The sequence below is a fragment of the Erpetoichthys calabaricus genome, chromosome 16 (assembly GCF_900747795.2).
Source record: "Erpetoichthys calabaricus chromosome 16, fErpCal1.3, whole genome shotgun sequence".
Lineage (NCBI taxonomy): Eukaryota > Metazoa > Chordata > Cladistia > Polypteriformes > Polypteridae > Erpetoichthys > Erpetoichthys calabaricus.
In genome coordinates this window covers 94,105,251-94,117,589 of record NC_041409.2, presented here as the reverse complement: position 1 = coordinate 94,117,589, position 12,339 = coordinate 94,105,251, and the positions used below count along the sequence as shown (strand labels likewise).

The 12,339-nt window shown below is 46.2% G+C and overlaps 1 protein-coding gene across 1 annotated transcript in view; it reads left to right on the top strand.

The window, feature by feature from the left end:
• Nucleotides 1-1,589: 1,589 nt before the first annotated feature.
• The window catches only part of cacng6b (calcium channel, voltage-dependent, gamma subunit 6b), a 67,228-nt gene continuing 56,478 nt past the window's right edge, over nucleotides 1,590-12,339 (top strand). The window contains 1 exon segment of the mRNA XM_028821353.2: nucleotides 1,590-1,900. The gene's annotated coding sequence lies outside the window, so the exon portion shown is untranslated.

Sequence of the window (12,339 nt, the reverse complement as noted above, 5' to 3'; positions counted from 1 at the left end):
TTTCCTATAGGCTAACTAGGCTTCAGCCTAGGGCCTCAAGATCAAGAGGGGCCTACATTCAAATTGTTAGCAAAATTTTATTATCTCTCATGTAATTTACAAACTTAAAAATGGAAGGTGAAAGGGCCTCATAAGTGGAATAGCCTAGGGCCTCTTTTCATATAAATCCGGCCCTGGCTGAGAGTCACTGGGCACAACAGTGGACTGGCACACAGGAAGCTCTGCTATGGGAATTCAGCTCGACTTTGCACATCCGTGAATTACGATTGATAGTTTTAACTTAAAATTAATTCATAATTCAGCATTTGCTTATTTGGTCTCTCCTGAACATTTCAGCTAGTTGTGCCAGAGCTCGTGGCGTCTGCCCTTCTCTCGAATCCCATGCCAGTGTTATGGCTGCCTGCTTTGCTTTGTTTCATATACTTATAGATAGATGGATGTGAAAGGCGCTATATAACGGACAGGCAGCACTTTATATTATAGTTCCTTTCTTAGGCATAACCAATCACAAAGTACTTGATGAATTTCTGCTTAATGTGCCCTCACTCTCACTTCAGCACAGCATGGCGGACCTAACAGTGCCAGGCCCAGACTGGCATCAGGTATTGCTTGGCTTCATGAATGTATTTGTGGACTGGTAGATCTAAAAGGCACTATATAATCAATTGACATGAAAGACACTAATAGATAGACAGACATGTCAGTCAGCATATGGTATGTATAGATAGATCGATAAGAAGGGCACTACATAAAAGATAAGAAAGGCACTATATAATAGATAAGAAAGGCACTATATGACAGACAGACAATCCGTTTCATCCGTGAGGGTGTCAGGTATGCGGCTGTCCGTAAGAAATGGAGAAGACGGACCAGTGAGTTTTTGTTTTTCATTTTGTTCCTTTTCTTCCCAGACTGCACAGCAGACCGACACGGCACGGCACGGCACAGGCGGCTCGACTTCACGTTCACCGCTGCGTGTCTCGACGCAGAGGCGCACAAAGCCGACGCCGTCCGCAACAGTGGAAGCGCCGCTCGTTACCCAGACGCGGCGCCCACGAAGGCACGGCGCTCATTACGCAACGGTTTTATCACGAAATATTCATCAGCGACGGTCACGGTGATAATAACAACAATAGCAGCCACTCATTCTCCCGTGGCTCGAGTCTCGCAACTGGGTCAACCGCAAGCCCTCAGCGCCCGTCCGTTCGCAGGCGTTATGCAATGGCCGGGCTGTGCATTTTTTCACACACTTTTTCGCTCTCCGGCTTCACAGGTGTGCAGTAAAATTCGCGACAGATTTTTCGCTCTCTCGATTAAGCCCCCCCTCTCCACAGTGATCCGGGGGGCGGGTAGCCACACAACAGTGTAACGCATACATCGCCACCCCGCCGACGAAGGCGCAGAGCCGCTCACTTCCACACCATCAGATATCTGCACCCCATTAGCCTCAGCTCGCTCCCAGCAGCAGCAGCAGATTGTAGGCGTGGCGGGTCGCTTCAGCCAATCACAACAAAGAAATATGGCCTACATGTCCCGCCTGCCGACCCCGATTGGATACTGGGCGAGCAGCGCGTAAACTGTGTAGTTTTACAACAGTCGGTGGCTGGGAAATATTCTTAATACCGGGGGTTGGTGTTCCCACTTATTGCCAACATGCCACCCGAATCCTGCGGCTGGAGCGCGTGTGAGTCAATGTGAGTTCGGTTGGCCGTCTCGGGTGTCCACCAATAAAAAACGAGAGTGAGAAAGAGACAAAGCAGCCAGTCTGGGCAGCCAGTTTTGATTTTTTTCTTCCAAGTCCGCATGGGGTATCAATTTTTGATGACATCACCTATGATTTTTTTTACTACATGATTAATCGGAGGGGACCAAAGTAAAAGGCGCCTGTGACCAGCATCAGGTAAGAAAACTTTGCCGACTCGTCCTCCTTTTCGGCGGGTGCAAATTGTATCACATCGCCGTCACTTGCGTTCCTCGGTAGTGGCAAACTCCCCGATCGGGGATTAAAAACGAGTGCCGCACTTTTTTTTTCTTCCTCTTTTTCTGTCGCGGTTTTACATTATTTCGCTTTTCCCATTTCAGTTAATAAATGGTGAACGGAGAGGCTGACTAACGGCGCTCGCGAATAGTGAAGCGCTTGTTGTTGGGAAACAGGTGTCCGACAAGACGGGGGGATCGCGGTGAGGAGCAGCTGTCACTCACAAGAAGAATTCGCCCTTCGGCACACGAAACGACGTGGAGGATTTTCTTCAGCAGCGTGAGGTGCTCTTGCACCCCTAATCATCTGCATGCCGAATTAAAGATGATCAAAACCCGCCATCTGCTGGAACAAATGGGGCATTGTCTGCCACAAGGAGCGCCTGCGAAAGTTTGAACAATGGCCGCAGTGTGCGCCTAACGCGCTGGATCGGCTTCGAATTCGGCCGTATTTACTGATGCGGAGGCGCACTCGCATGCATTTACACGGGCGGATATTCGATTAGCTGACAGTGTGCGGCTTCTCAATTGTGTCGCTGTAACGAGTCTGCAATACGGTTAAAGTCGGGGCTTCACTAGCAGCCCACTTTCTGAACGGGGTACGGGGGTCGCAGGAAAGCGGGCCGAGACAATCCAATCTCTGTTTGTTGGTCTGCGGTGAGAAAGGGTGGTACACTCAAGTCTACGATGGTGGGGCAGGGGTATGGGGGTGTCATAAAGTGGGGTTCCATCATGCGGTGCATGAGGTGTAAGTCTTGCGCGTTCTGAGTCTCATTCCTTAATCGCAGTGTTTTGGATCAAATGGCAGTGCCGAGAAAGGCACTATACATAAGAATGACTGATTCACTTGTCGATGTGCGAATGAGAGAACATCTTCAGTGCGGCGGCTAAGTGAATGTCTTCCTAATTTATGGTCATCAGCTCTTTTGTTATTAAAGAGTTATGTAGTGATGAAAGGCACTATAAAAATGGCTGCTTTACTTGGATCCGTGACGAGTTGCGCATTTTGATTTTGGACAGGACTGGAGAGACGCCCCCTTCAGTGCCGAGGACTAGTAGGCATTCATTGTTGTGTCGTATAGTGCGTTTGTATTGAAAGGCACTATAATGCGTAGCTTGCCATTCTCAAAACGGACTGATCCATTTCAGGACTACAGGGGGTGTGAAACTAAAGACATACAGACTTGAAAGTGTGATGGGTAGCGCCAATCGGACTCCCGAGTTTAGTGTGAGCTTAATTAATAATCGAGGTAATGCGCTATGAGGAATGTTTGATGACAGGCACTATATAATCGCCGACTTACTATTTTTGGAGAGGACGAAGTAGATCCCCTCATCTATTTGGAAGACTAGGCATTCGCTGTAGTGCTGTTCATCTTTACTGACACGTTCGTCGCGCAATTGAAAGTCGCTATACTGCAATCCACAACCCGGCTCATCCATTCCGTTCGATTAACGGGGGATTGTGGAGGGGCTCGAAAATACAAAGACATAGATTTGGAAGAGTGATGGTAACGCCAATCAGAATTCTCGGTTCAGCATGTACCCAATTACTGCACTGCTTTAGGTATTACAAAGAAAAGGCAATTACACCGTGGAGAATGTTTGATGAAAGGCGCTATATAAAAGCCGAGTATGTGACGAGGCGTGCATTGAATCTTAGCCCCCGCCGGAAGAGCTGCAGGACTTTCACTTGACCGTTAAACGGGTTTTCTGTTTTAATAGCTGAGCGCCGCTCGCCGAGGCGTTGCGCTGCTTTGAATGTCCGTTAAAAATACGCTCGCCATGAGCTGCACTGTATAAAACCGAGACTGGTCGACTTGGGCGTGGGGTGCGCGGCGCATGCGCATTGTCAGTGACAGGCCAGACTGCACTCCTCATTTCCCAGTCGACACTAAGCTGTGGTTTTGGTCTGACGAACATTTGTTGCGATATGAGGCACCATATAAAATAAAATGGTTAATTGATAGGATGTGTGATGGCTACCGCTTTTTTATTTTCATAAAATCAATCAAATTCATCGTAAGCACTAATATGTGCATTGAGCAATACAGCGCTCGTGATGAAAGGCACTATATGACATATGAGAGGCAGACTAAGCAGGTATTTTGGATCATTGTGTGCCTTAACAACGCGTCACAGTAGTGCGGATCCTCTAGGGAACAATTAATTGTGCAATAACGATAAAGGCCATTTATCAAATATTGTTTGACGTGAACGGGTGATCAGTAGCATTTTTAACGTTGAAGACCAAGTGGGCTTCTTGTTTCATTACGGCGGTTTAAATCCTGCAGGGAAACATTCATTAGGCTGTGAAGTGCTCGTAATGTAAGGCGCTATATAAATCAAGTCCAATCGAGTTCGACGTTTAATAGACGTTATAACACTTTCACAGTGCGCAGAAGACTCCTTACACGCTCTTTGGCTAATATTTCAAGTAATTTAAATCTTGGTGTTAAACTTTCAGTATACTGATGAAAGGCGCTATATAATAAAAACCACTGACGTAAAGGTGAGATGGGTAAGTGCACTCCTCAGTCCCTCATGCGCATTAGTGTTGCACCACCTTAAAGACCGCAGTAAAACTTCACTTCACTCTGCTCATTCGAAGGGTCGTGACGTGTCATTTTCACACCCGCTCACGTGTTGCTGGAGCCAATCCCAGTAAGCACAGGGCCCCAGTCCATCGCGGTATTATAAAAGGCGCCATATAAATCTATTGTTCATTGAGTTGGATGAGTGACGGTTAGAACATTTGTATATTCTGGTTGAAGACCAAGCTGTCTCATTAGTTTCTAGTGAGCGTTATTACTGAAGAATGCTAACGCTTGTAGTCAGTTTTCGTTATAAAGACGCTATATAATATAAACCTTCATTGACTCGGATGTGTGATTGGTAGAGCATTTTTCATTTTCAGTTAGCAGCCCCTCATTATTAACGTAGTACTGTACATCTTGTACACACTTTTCCTTATGCTGATAAAAGGCGCTATATAGTAAAATGCATTGACCTAAATGTAAAATGGAGAGGGCATTTTCAGTAGAATAGCAAGCAGACTCCTTTAGTTCCTCCTAAGTGTCACTATTGCAGCACTTCATATTTTAGTGAAACTACAAATTACTCATTATGAAAGGCGCTATATAAAATATATAATGATTTGAGTGTGTGAGCATTTTAATTTTCCAGCAGATGACCAAGTCCGGTGCCTCTAATTCCTCCTAAGTGTCATTATTGCAGCACTTCATATTTTTAGTGAGACTACAAATTACACATTATGAAAGGCGCTATATAAAATATATAATGATTTGAGTGTGTGAGCATTTTAAGTTTCCAGCAGATGACCAAGTCCGGTGCCTCTAATTCCTCCTAAGTGTCACTATTACAGCACTTCATATTTTTAGTGAGACTACAAATTACACATTATGAAAGGCGCTATATATACTAAATATTTAATGACTTGTGTGCGATGTGTTACACATTTTAATCATCGGGTAGACGACGAAGCCGCCTCCTCCCGAGTGTTTTAAATCTTGTGGTGACTTTATCGTTATGCTGACGAAAGGGACTACAGTATATAAAACCGTACCCTGTATTTGTGAGCATTCTCATTTTCTTTAGTTTCCGTGTGTCCCACCCTGAGGGTCTCGCGTTCTACACACAGCCTGCTGAAGAGGCCGTCATTTCCAAATGTCCCCCCTGCGAAGGCCTGTGGCGCCCCCCGTCTTGAGATGTGACATGAGCCAGCGCGCCCGTAATGCACACCATCTGTAAACTGGCGCTATTTAAAGCCCTGACTTGACCTAACCGACCTAATTACTTGTTCAGCTGGACATGTCTAATGCAGCCTGACTGTCTTCTGCAGATGATGAGTTGCAAAACGCCTCTCATAAATTCTGTGCCCCTCCGAGGTGATGCGTCTTACTAATTAGCCCAGGCAGGGATGGCGAGCAGATGGCACAGTGGATCCTCTAACATACGAAATCCACAAATGCTCACTTTTAATAGTGCCTGCTGCAGGATTTCCCGCTAGGTAGGGCACCCAAAGGTGCCAGTCTGTCAGGTATGGTGCCCAGCCGAGCTCACTAAGGCTTTGGTGTTGACCCATAACACCACGTGGGGTTGGTGAGCTGGCAGGAGTGGGTGTCATACATCGGGAAGATGCCCGTCGATCAGCCCCTGACAACAGTTTGCCTCCTGTCTCTTCAAAGCCCTGGTTCATTGCTAATGCCCAGGCGTGCCATCAACTTGTTGTCAGAAACTGACTCACATCCTGCACCCCTGGTCTGGAAAGCAATTACACTTGTGGAGCGCGCGGACATTAGGATGAGTGATGAGGATAATATGAGGATGCTGGGCTTCCATTATTGGCAAAGTGCTCCCCTGGTGCCCGTCGAGTGCATGAGTTCATCTGAGCTGAAGCACAGCTTGCTGGCTGGTGTACATAGGCGGCACCCTTGGGGTGTCACCTACAGGGGTAAACAAGAATTAGGAAAAACATTAAAAAGTGTTAAGCTGGCCTCATCTGCCTTGGGTCACATTTGTGTGCCTACTTCCATTCCAGTACAGGGTCATGGGGAGTAACATGGGCACAGTGGGTATCAACCCTGGAGCAAGAATCAATCAAATAAATAAATTAATAGAAAGGGCTGGGACAGGCGAGTAGAACTGTACATGAACACAGGAGAACATGCCAGTGCCACATAACAGAACATGCCAAGTGTACACACCAAGGAATGCCAACTTCAAACACCACAACTTGCCAGCTCTGGACACTAGAAGATGTTATACCAACTCCTTATACATGAACATGAAAAATCTACATGCTAGTTGATGCCAGCTTCACACACTAGGACATGATGAGTGCATGTTCTAGAAGATGCCACCTCCACATACCAGAACATGCCAAGCCTACATACGTTGATGCCAAATCTTTGCACTACAAAATGCCAGTTCCACAATCTCAAACATTGTGTCTTTGGATGGTAAAACTTCTCATAGAAGGCATGCCAGCTAAGAACTGAGCTGAAGTTCAACAGCATTGGGGCCACAATGTCACCTGCTGTGCCACAACACCTCCCTGGCCACCAGTTAACCCAGTATATTGCTTTTGAGTGTGTGTGGAAAACAGCGCACCACAGGGGCACAGTGAGAGCATGCCAATTCCACACTAATCAAGCCATGGTTCAAGTTTGGCGAGATGCCTACACTACTCATTGTACCCCCATGCCACAGTGGGCCACTTTAGTCATCCTAAAAGCCTTCCTAATTTTGTCACAATGGCACACAGGATACATCCCAGATAGGAATCAAAGCTGCTGCCATGCCAACATGACATTCTGTTATGTCAGGGCAGTTCAGAGTCCCCAACCAACCCAACAGCCCATGTGTGGATTTATGGGAGGAAAGCCAAATCTCTCTGCCGGTGAGAGAAGAACATGCAGACATCACAGAGAGGGCACTCCTAGTCTAACCAGGGCAACTTGGATTAACTGTTTCAAATTACAGCATACTGTGCACAGAAGCACTCAAGCTAGGAATGAGACAGTTTGTCACAGTAATGCCACCTGCTACATCACCACGCCACCCTGGGACAATTTAGAGCCACCCAATGGCCCAGACTCTGTGGGGAAGAACATGTAAAGTCCATGCAGCTGGCATTTTGGCAGGAAATGAAACTGGCATTTAAGAAGTGTGGAGCAGCAATCTGTCCGCCATGCCATTCAGTTAGAGTGGGCTACTTGTGTTCTGCCAGTTACACTTACCCCTTACCTGTGGGTGAAAACTCCCAACTATATTTAGAGCTGGGAAGCAAGCTGGACTCAAAGTGCTGTGCCACAATGCCAGCCTGTACGCTAGGCAGTCCCATGCTGGCAGCTGGTCTTTCTGTATCACACAGACATGAGTAGAACATGCATGCTTCATACCCAAGATCATCTGTCTGGTGCCCAGTGCCACATCATGCCCTTGCCAGTTCCTGTGAAATGAACCCGCAGTCAGTGTGAGGCAAGGCTCAGTATGCGTAATCAGCTCATGCCATCATCTCATTGGCTGCACTCGAGCGCCCTGACTAATCGGATGCAAGTTCGAGGGCGTATGCCAAGTGAGCCGCTGCGATTGCTGTGTGTAGGTGTGGGCACACATGGCGTGCCGCATGACTCACATATGAAGTGTTTCTTCTGATTGGAGAGGTTTGTGCAGTGAGAAATATTCACCTCACCGTTATTATTATTATCCACCATTACACCCCCTTGCATTTTCTAGGTCCATTTAACCTAATATAGGATGGCATGGAGTTAGAGGCATAATGTGGCAGCAATCGGCACAAGACAAAAAATAAACCCTGTGCCAGGAAATAAAAACAAACTCTTAACAAGTTGCCAAGCCATGACTGGCACCCATGTGCCGGTCTCATCAGTGGATTACGGAGTGCCATTGGGGAGAACATCTAAACTCCATAAAGAAGTCGCCCCACCTGGGGGTTGAGCCGGGGTCTCAAAGCTGTGAGATGGCATCACTACCCACAAGGTTCACCTTCTTTTCATTGCTATTATTAAACATGAAGTCTGACTGGCTGGTAAGAGTTTACTAGTGGCTAGCACACCACCAGGCTGGCACAAGGGCAGGGCAGAGCCTTCACAGTGGAGACAGAGTTGTGCGTATGCCAGTGATGGAGCACAGAGACCACCAGAAGGCAGTGTGCCTTTAAGGTGTGATTCTTGCCGAAGAAAGGCATTAGAAAGAGGCATCAGTGCAGCCTTGGCAGAAGTACGTAGTGCCTACCCAGCGCAGCTACCCCTTTATGATTGACTTAGGAACACATGGACACAAACAGCCACTAGAGGGGGGGGGGCTATAGTCTGGTGTCCCTATAGCAAAAGTAGTGACCCCTGAAGTGTGACAGTATGCGGTTTCAAAGCCACATTATGACCAGAGTTGTGGCAAAGGCTCTGCGGGTGCAAGGAAGACTGAGATTTGGTACCATGGTGGGCAAATTGGGCGAGACATCCCACCCACATATACAGAGGTTCAGGGCCTGTACAGTCAGTGCAGCATGTTTGCAGCTACTGTATGTTATTGTGCTCCCTGTAGTTCACTTTGTTAAGGGTTCTCCTTTTCTGTGCCCTTCTTGGTGGGCTCCTGGGCACAGAGGATGGACGTCAGCATGCTGTCCTGTCATATGGACATCTAGTTTGCGATAGAAGGGCGTCCTGTCCAGGGTCGGTTTCTAACTAGCACCTGATGCTTCCCTCCTCTATGACCCTAAATTAAAATAATGAGTTTATTTTTCGTGGTGACTGAGCCACGTTACACTGAAAGTGATTTAAATCCTGTTAAAAATCCTCCAGGCCCACCATAGTGGTTTGTACAAATTAGAACGGGGCAGATGAAGCAGCTTGGTTCAGGAGGGTTATAGGATGAGGTGACTTGAAGGAGCTGGCTGGCCTGTCACCTGCTAATTTGCAATATGGTTTGCAATCCCACATACTTGACAAGAAAGCCTCCAGCCATCACATATAAACATATAAACCAACACACCGGCGTGAAACCACAGAAAGCAGTCATTTTAGAAACGTCACATAGTGAGGAAATTCCTGAACACTGATGCTGCGTTCACGTTACTTGGTCTGCAAAAAAGAACAATTAAAGATAAATGGCACTTTTAAGGGATAATAAAGAGCAAAATAAAAATATGGTACTGAATATATCACCACACTCCAAATGCACTTATGGGCAGAGCAGGTAATACGTTTTATTTTAATTAACTGACTACGGTGAAAGGTCAGCATTAACGCCACAACTCCCGACAATTCACACAGCTTAGTTCTGTCTGAGTTGTAATTCCGAGTTCGTCGAGCACTCATGTGGCACTTCTGACGTCTGAGAGCATGTGAATGCACCATAAGACGATCCCCATAACTTCTACACCAGGGGTCTCCAACCCTTATTCCCCCTGAGAGCTACTTTTACAAAATAAAAAATGGCCGAGAGCTACTTATGTTTTCTTATGTTTATTCTCATCGCTTATTTCAACCCAAACAAAACTGAATGCGCTTGTTTTGCCTGAACATTTACAAAATCTTGGTGTCCACAACTCACATTTTGCATTAAAACATCTCAAAAAATATTGAGTTCACCTGCAAGTGCATTTTGTATGTCTGTCTGCACTTTCTAGTGCCTCTCACATGACTGAATTAAAACATGAATGCTGTCAAAACAAAACAATGCAATTCCAAATCCACAGATCGGACTTATTCCTTTGTCATTTTGTCACACGTCACTTTATTCACAGGTCCAGTCGCATGTGTGATGTGTGTTTTAGTGAGTCAGATGACTGGCACTGAGGTGTGTGGTGGAGTGGAGCCCCTGAGGTTCACTCTGATGGAGTCGTTTCAATGTTCGTCTGTCCGTCTTGTTCTGAACTTTGACTTCATGACATTCATGTCAGACTCACAGAGCTATGGAGACCCAAACAAAGCAGACACGTTCAGAGCTGCTTGGTGAAGATTCTTATAGTTATCAGGCTCTGCTAAGCTCCAATAATGCTGAGACTTTAACGGCACATTATTTTCAAGGTTTACTAATATATAATATCCAATGTCTGTCTGATTGGCTCCAGCAGACCCCCGTGACCCTGTGTTCGGATTCAGCGGGTTGGAAAATGGATGGATGGATGTCTGTCTGTATGTCTGTCCGCTTTTCAGGAGAGAACTACTTCACGGATCTTGATCGGGGGTTTTCTATAATTTGCTTGAACATTCCGGTTGTTTTTTTGCGACTTCCCTCATTTCACTATGTATCAGAATTCACTTGTGGTACCGAGAAACACACAGTGGGCCGAGGGCGGGGGGTGGTGTCCCTCCTCACTCACTCGCCAGCTTCGGGGTGTGGTCCTTAAATCCGCTTAGCTAGCAAACGAGAGAACAATTGAATTCAACTTTGTTTGATATTTAAAATAAAGTTACTTCGGTCTTGATGAGTTTGAGTCCACATATTTTGCCACATTGAAAAGATGGACTGCAATTCAGATTGTGGATCGTGATTTTGTGTTAAAAGGATTGTGATATGACTTTTTGGAAAGATCGCCCACCCCTAATGTGACTAATCAAGTTTTCAAATTAATGTTGGATTCATTAACCCTTTGGCCAGCTACTAGGAAAGGGGTGGCGAGCTACTGGTAGCTCGCGAGCGACGTGTTGGAGACCCCTGATCTACACACATATACAGTACACACACAACATGAAACTGCCCTCTGGCTTGGCCTTGTCTCCATACATGTGGTAGAAAATGGAACCATCCCAGGAAAATACTCTGAATACTAACAATAATAATACTTTGAGTAATAATAATAATAATAACACTGGAGTGGGAAAAGCTATTGGCCGACAAATCTCACATTCTGGGATCAAATCCAGCGTCTGGTTGTTGTGCATGTGGAGTCAGCATGTTCTCCATGTCCTTCCACTTCACTGAAGACACGCTGGCAAGGTTGACCCTAAATTGGCCGTTTGTGTTGCTTCCTGCCTTGTGCCCAGTGCTACCCCAATTATTATTACCAAGTGCCACTTGTAATGCCCCTGACGAGATCAATACGAGCCAGCAGTCTCCTCAGAGGGCCTCGGCCAAAGGGATCGAGTGGCCCCCAGCGGAGTGGAGCTTCTCCTCTCTCATGATAGTGCAGAATTATACGTGGAAAAAAAAAAGAGAGGGAGAGAAAGAAAAAATGCGGCGAAGCAATGTGTGCCGCTGCCTTCAAACCGAGCGATTAGCCAACACTAATTTGTAGTTACAGGATTTAAGTAGCTAAATGGCTTGAGCTTTTATTATCCTTATTAAAAAGGAAATGGGATGTGTGTGGCTGCAGATTTTCATTTGCACAGGAGATGCGATGAGCCACAGACAACCACATTTCTATTCACCGCGATAAATGCCAGAGCCGCAGCTCATCGGGCAGAGGCATTTACAGTAAGAGGCTGCGTTGTGGCTAATCACAGCTAAGCTCTCGCTTTCACCGTGTTCAATTAGCCCCGCTATGTTCATCTAAGTAACAGTAATGCGCAAATGGAACTTTGAACCGCTGTGCTGTTTAGGACTCCTGTGGGATTCATTTGTGGTAGGATGGCACCTGATGCCAGTCTGGGCCTGCCACTGTTAGGCCAGCCATGCTGTACTGAAGTGAGAGTGAGGACACAAAAAGAAAAAGTTCACCAAGTACATGTGACAACCATGCCTAAGAAATGCACTATAATATACAATACTGTCTATATGTTATATAGTGCCTTTCATACCTATCTACATGTACAATTATGAAGCAAAGCAGGAAGCCATAACATTGGCAAATGATTCGAGGGAAGGGAAGATGCC